This window comes from Perca fluviatilis, chromosome 18 (assembly GCF_010015445.1).
Source record: "Perca fluviatilis chromosome 18, GENO_Pfluv_1.0, whole genome shotgun sequence".
In the NCBI taxonomy this organism is placed as follows: Eukaryota; Metazoa; Chordata; class Actinopteri; order Perciformes; family Percidae; genus Perca; species Perca fluviatilis.
The window spans coordinates 33,797,528-33,803,683 of record NC_053129.1 but is presented as its reverse complement, the minus strand read 5'-3'; the positions used below and the strand labels follow the sequence as shown (position 1 = coordinate 33,803,683).

At 40.8% G+C, this 6,156-nt stretch overlaps 1 long non-coding RNA gene across 1 annotated transcript; it reads left to right on the top strand.

The window, feature by feature from the left end:
- Nucleotides 1-2,150: 2,150 nt before the first annotated feature.
- LOC120546213 lies at nucleotides 2,151-5,258 on the top strand. The gene is made up of 3 exons (XR_005636835.1): nucleotides 2,151-2,212; nucleotides 3,128-4,241; nucleotides 4,655-5,258. It is a non-coding gene; the product is annotated as an uncharacterized LOC120546213 (long non-coding RNA).
- The last annotated feature ends 898 nt before the right edge of the window (nucleotides 5,259-6,156 follow it).

The following is a 6,156-nucleotide window of genomic DNA, read 5'->3' as shown; positions in this document are numbered from 1 at the left end:
CCAAGAAGAGCAGCAGTAGAGCTCAGGTCAGCTGTCTGATTGGTTCTAGTGATGATGTTACTGAATGAAGAGGCTACAGCCATGTGAGCTGTCTGATTGGTTCTAGTGATGATGTTACTGAATGAAGAGGCTACAGCCATGTGAGCTGTCTGATTGGTTCTAGTGATGATGTTACTGAATGAAGAGGCTACAGCCATGTGAGCTGTCTGATTGGTTCTAGTGATGATGTTACTGAATGAAGAGGCTACAGCCATGTGAGCTGTCTGATTGGTTCTAGTGATGATGTTACTGAATGAAGAGGCTACAGCCATGTGAGCTGTCTGATTGGTTCTAGTGATGATGTTACTGAATGAAGAGGCTACAGCCATGTGAGCGGCTCTGTGAAGCTGCACAGTGCAGCTTTGAGCTGATTGCAGCATGCAGCATGCTAACCACATCCATGTTGCTAACGTGCTGATGCTAAGAAACTGTAATCTTTGACATGGCCACTATTTTAGATCAGATCCTTAGCATGCTTACATTTGGTAATGGACCTTTTTCACAGCAGACATTTTGACTTGTCATAGTAGGAAAAGTACAGCTGACATTGATAACCTTAACGATGGCTCAGTTCCATCAAGTGTCCCAGTAAGATAGTTAAATTTTATGTAGCCTTCAGTAATGGCTTAATACCAGGACCCTCCTAAGTGGAATGCAGCCATCAGTAATGGTTTAATACCAGGGTCTCCTAAGTGGAATGCAGCCATCATTAATGGTTTAATACCAGGACCTCTCCTAAGTGGAATGCAGCCATCAGTAATGGTTTAATACCAGGCCTCTCCTAAGTGGAATGCAGCCATCAGTAATGGTTTAATACCAGGGTCCTCCTAAGTGGAATGCAGCCATCATTAATGGTTTAATACCAGGACCTCTCTAAGTGGAATGCAGCCATCAGTAATGGTTTAATACCAGGGTCCTCCTAAGTGGAATGCAGCCATCAGTAATGGTTTAATACCAGGACCTCTCCTAAGTGGAATGCAGCCATCAGTAATGGTTTAATACCAGGGCCTCTCCTAAGTGGAATGCAGCCATCAGTAATGGTTTAATACCAGGGTCTCCTAAGTGGAATGCAGCCATTGGTCAGTAGGCGTGTGCTTTTACGGACTGAGTATTTATTGGTCAGTAGTATGCAGCCTTTTACACTGAGTATTGATTATCAGTAGCCGTGCTTTTACACTGAGTATTGATTGGTCAGTAGGTGGTGCGTTTAACACTGAGTACTGATTGGTCAGTAGGCTCCGCTTTAACACTCAGTATTTATTGTCAGTAGGCGGTTAGCTTTAACACTGAGTATTTATTGGTCAGTTAGGCTGCGCTTTAACACTGAGGTATTCATTTCAGTATGCGGTGCTTTTAACACAGAGTATTGATTGCGGTCAGTATGCTGCTTTTCGAAAAATCTAGGCAACCCTTATATAATCAATGTTTTATGGAAATCTATTATACAAACTAACAAAATATGCTTAAGTAAACCATTGAATGATTTCTACGTTATTGAAATCCATTCTGTGCCTGTTGAGGATGTATAAGAGGCTGCAAACGGGAATAATCACTCAAAGTTAACCAAATACAAATACACCAAATAAACCGGTCACACAACTGGCACTGAGCAGTTTTTATTGTCCCGTCTTTCAAAATGCTCCCAAACAAAGCTGGCCGACATCAGACATCATTAACGGAGCTAGGTAGCCCAGTTGCGTAGCGCGTGCTGCCTAACGAACTTCTTCTTCTTCTTTAATGAATGAATGTATTGAGCCTGTGTAATGATTTAGGGAGCCTCTATTACCGTAGCTACCGTCGCCTGCATCAACGTTACCGTATGATAACAATAGACACGTACTCCTTGCCTTTTTTTATTTTATTTTATTTCCCGTTTCTCATCATAACATTTCCCGGGAAACGGGAAATGGTTTTGATCATATTTCCCGGGATTAAACCCTAGTCATGTCCTGCTGTGTCATTCATGTGTTGTGCTGTTTCCCTCTCTTTCCCCAGGCTCGGGGTAAAGATGATGATGATGATGATGATGATGCAGTGACCTACAGCACTGTGAAAGCTCCTCCTCCTCCTTCTGCTGCTGCTGCATCCTCTGCTGATGTCAGCGCCTACCACCACCATCAACAAACCAAACCAATAAGACAGCACGGTGTACTTACAGCTCATAGCATTACAGGTATTTACATTGATAGTTAATAAAAAGACCAAGTCTGTTTTTATTCCGCGAGTGCCTTTTTTACTAAAATTCACTCATACTGTGTTACTGTATGAAGCCATTAAGCAGCATTGTTTCTGCAGTAGAAATCCTTATGATCATTTAATATTTATTTATATTTTTGTACATAACCCTTTTACCAGATTAATAGCAGTGTTGTTGATGCATGACGGAAAAGTCAAAACCTTGTAGCTAAACCTCATCTGGTTGTTGACGAGTTTAACGTGATTTTATATGATGAAGGACTGGGTTAGGTGGTTTTACATGATGTTTGAAAATGTATTGGTATCAATATGAAAACAAACCCACTGGAATAATACAGTGGTAGTTTTACATTTCAGGTCTTACATGATCAAGTTTTCTTTTTGTTACAAATATTTTTATGATCACTTCAATGTTTATTGCTGTAAAATGCCTTTCTGTCCAGAAGGGGGTGTAGTAGATTAACTAGTAGCACAATGTGAAACATAGATAGTCTTGTTATTTGTTTTAAATGTTTACTTTGTTACTTGCATGTTTATAATTATGTCAATGTCCAGCACTTTGGTCAACCTGGTTGTTTTAAATGTGCTTTACAAATAAAGTTGGATTGGATAGATGTAAGAACCTGACATTCACATGACTGGTTTCTTAAATGAATGACAACATGTGTATAATACTGTATATAATATATTTTTCTTTGTAAACTTTCTGTCAGGCACTTTATTAACTTTATTGATTGATGTATGTTTGCTTGTGTAACCAGGAAGCTCTCAGGGTTTCTGGCTCAGTAGTCTATATCCTCGATGTTCCACTTGTGGGATTGCTCTGGTGTCACAGGATAGAGCTGTAATATGGCCTTAAAAGTTTAATTTTCTCTTTTTTCTCCTCTCCCAGAATGCTGTGTGGACTACTAGCCAGACCCTCCTCTGCTCTGCAGTGTGTGGAGGATGGTCTGGTAAAGTGAGACTACTGGCTCAGTAACACTGAGTTACTGGGTGCCCTTTTCTAAATCATCCCGCGGAAAAGACTTTCTGTTCGAGGTTTAATTTATAGATCTCCTTACCCTCAGGACCTAAATGGATCATGACTGGGACAGTTATTTAAAGAGGGATCAGTCATGTCATGAAGGATCTTGTGCATATTATTGCGCTTTTATTGTGTCATCGTTTATTACTGTTTTCTGCTGCTGTATGAATTTGCTTATCAGGTTTTTTGAGAGATTACATAAATAAATAAAAAAATGTCAGTATTTTGAGTTTTTAATTCTTGATTAATCTGTTTTAGTCTCTTATTACCAATCCCCCTCTACTGTTTCTTCACCGTGATAACTTTCTCCTACAAGAACAAACACATCACAGACAACGTCTCCAAAATGATTGGCCTCCCCACCCCTAACCTCTCAGACCTCAACAGAATGTCATGATTGTGGGTTCTGTTATGTTCTGTTTCCTGTTTTATTTTGACATCTGTCTTGTCTCCCTTGTCTTGTCTAGTTTACTTCCTGTCCTTGGTTTTCCCTCCCGTGTGATTGCCCTAATGTGTTTCACCTGTTTGCCCAGCCTTGTGTCACCTGTCCCTTATTGGTCCTCGTTACCTGGTTTATTTAGTCTCTGTGTTGTCTTTGTCTGGTGTCGGATCATTTCGTTCTGTTTGCCCTGTTTCCTGCTGGATGTTCTTCTCTGTTCTGTTGTGGATTCTGTTTTGCATTGGTTCCTGCCTGGCTACCTTCCGGAGGACACTTTGTGTAAGACTTTTGCGTGTAAATAAATCACCTCTAACTGCATTTGGGTCCAAGCCTAGTCTTTCCTGACTACACCTGACACAGAAAAGCCATCCCACACAGATCTCACATCATAGCACATAACCCCAGACCCAAACCCTCTCAAACCATTCTTCACTGCTTCCATCCGGCCATAGAGACCGGCCCCTGGCCTGCAAACGGGCACGCTTTGTTAGGAGGTTTGTTCCTTCTGCCATAGCAGCACTCCCAAAAATACATCAATAACTGGTATGTGTGTACAGGTATGTGTAGATGCATCTGATGTATTTCATGAAGTCATGTTGTGGTTTACAATGTGTTTATGTATCTCCGATTTATGTGAGGCTTAGACAGTGGCAACAAGTTTCCTTGGTACAGGACAATTATCTATCCATCTATCTTTTTACTTATCTGTCTGTCTGTCTGTCTGTCTGTCTGTCTGTCCGTTTGTTTACAATTTTCCCTATGCAATCATTTTGACATGTATGTCTTTGTTCAGTTTAATTCAAATGTCATGTTGTTGTCCTGTTGCCCTAGCAGCTCACCTGGGGGAGTGGTCACCCCTCAGTCCTTACCTCAGTGTCCCGGGTTCATGTCTGACCCGGAGGCCTTTTCTGTATTTCGTGCCCTCTCTCTCTCTCTCACCCCTTTCCTATCTTCAGCTATCCTATCTATTACAGTAAAACCCCGAAACATCATCTTAAAAATGTCCTGGTGCTATGAAAGAACACGCTGAAAGGAGGTAGGATGTGAAATCCCTCATTTGGACTAAATAAAGGATGTCATTTCTCAAAAATGATTTCATCTCTAATGACTGTTGAAGTCGTATTAAACACCTGAATGAATGAGAAGTGTCTAAAACCAAATGTCATTGGCAGTTTCCAACATCCCAAACTACACCGGGCCACATATGTGTCCAGCTAGTGTCAGTGTGTTGACAGGTTGGCAGGAGGAAAGTCAAAGCTGATCTCCCCAAAAGAAGAAATGATATACATGACTCACAGGAAGTAGCTCTATAAATGTTGTACTGCATCATGTTGAGAAGCACCAACACAGAGACAGAGGTGTGAAAAGAACAGAACAGAAGAGAGAGAAACAGAACGATGGATTAAAATGTTTCTATATCTGATGCTGGTGCTTCAGTGTACAGGTAAGAATACATAAATACTAACACATTATTAACATAAATAATACTAGCATTTGATTGATTCGTGCTGTTTGTTCGCGGGGGACTTCAGTCGTCTCATGAAAACCAAGTAGGAGGGGCATTTGCAGACTCATGCTGTGTCGCACTAACTATAATCACATCAGACATGTTCCTATTTTAGTTTATTTGGTTGATCTCTCATTTCGTTAGTTAGTTAGTTTTCGTTTAGATACAGAGGTAACTGAACAACTTCCCCTCTCCTTCACTGTGAAGTGATGAAGTCACTTTGCCTTGTGAAAATGTGATAAATGATCACCGTAAATGTCACAGTATATATATATATACAGTGCCTTGCGAAAGTATTCGGCCCCCTTGAACGTTTCGACCTTTTGCCACATTTCAGGCCTCAAACATAAAGATATAAAACTGTAATTTTTTGTGAAGAATCAACAACAAGTGGGTCCCAATTATGAAGTGGAACGAAATTCATTGGCTATTTCAAACTTTTTTAACAAATAAAAAACTGAAAAAGTGGGCGTGCAAAATTATTCAGCCCCTTTTTACTTTCAGTGCAGCAAACTCTCTCCAGAAGTTCAGTGAGGATCTCTGAATGATCCAATGTTGACCTAAATGACTAATGATGATAAATAGAATCCAGCTGTGTGTAATCAAGTCTCCGGTATAAATGCACCTGCTCTGTGATAGTCTCAGAGGTGTGTGTAAAGCGCAGAGAGCATCATGAAGAACAAGGAACACACCAGGCAGGTCCGAGATACGCTTTTTGTGAAGTTTAAAGCCGGATTTGGATACAAAAAGATTTCCCAAGCTTTAAACATCCCAAGGAGCACTGTGCAAGCGATAATATTGAAATGGAAGGAGTATCAGACCACTACAACTATACGAAGACCCGGCCGTCCCTCTAAACTTTCAGCTCATACAATGAGAAGACTGATCAGAGATGCAGCCAAGAGGCCCATGATCACTCTGGATGAACTGCAGAGATCTACAGCTGAGGTG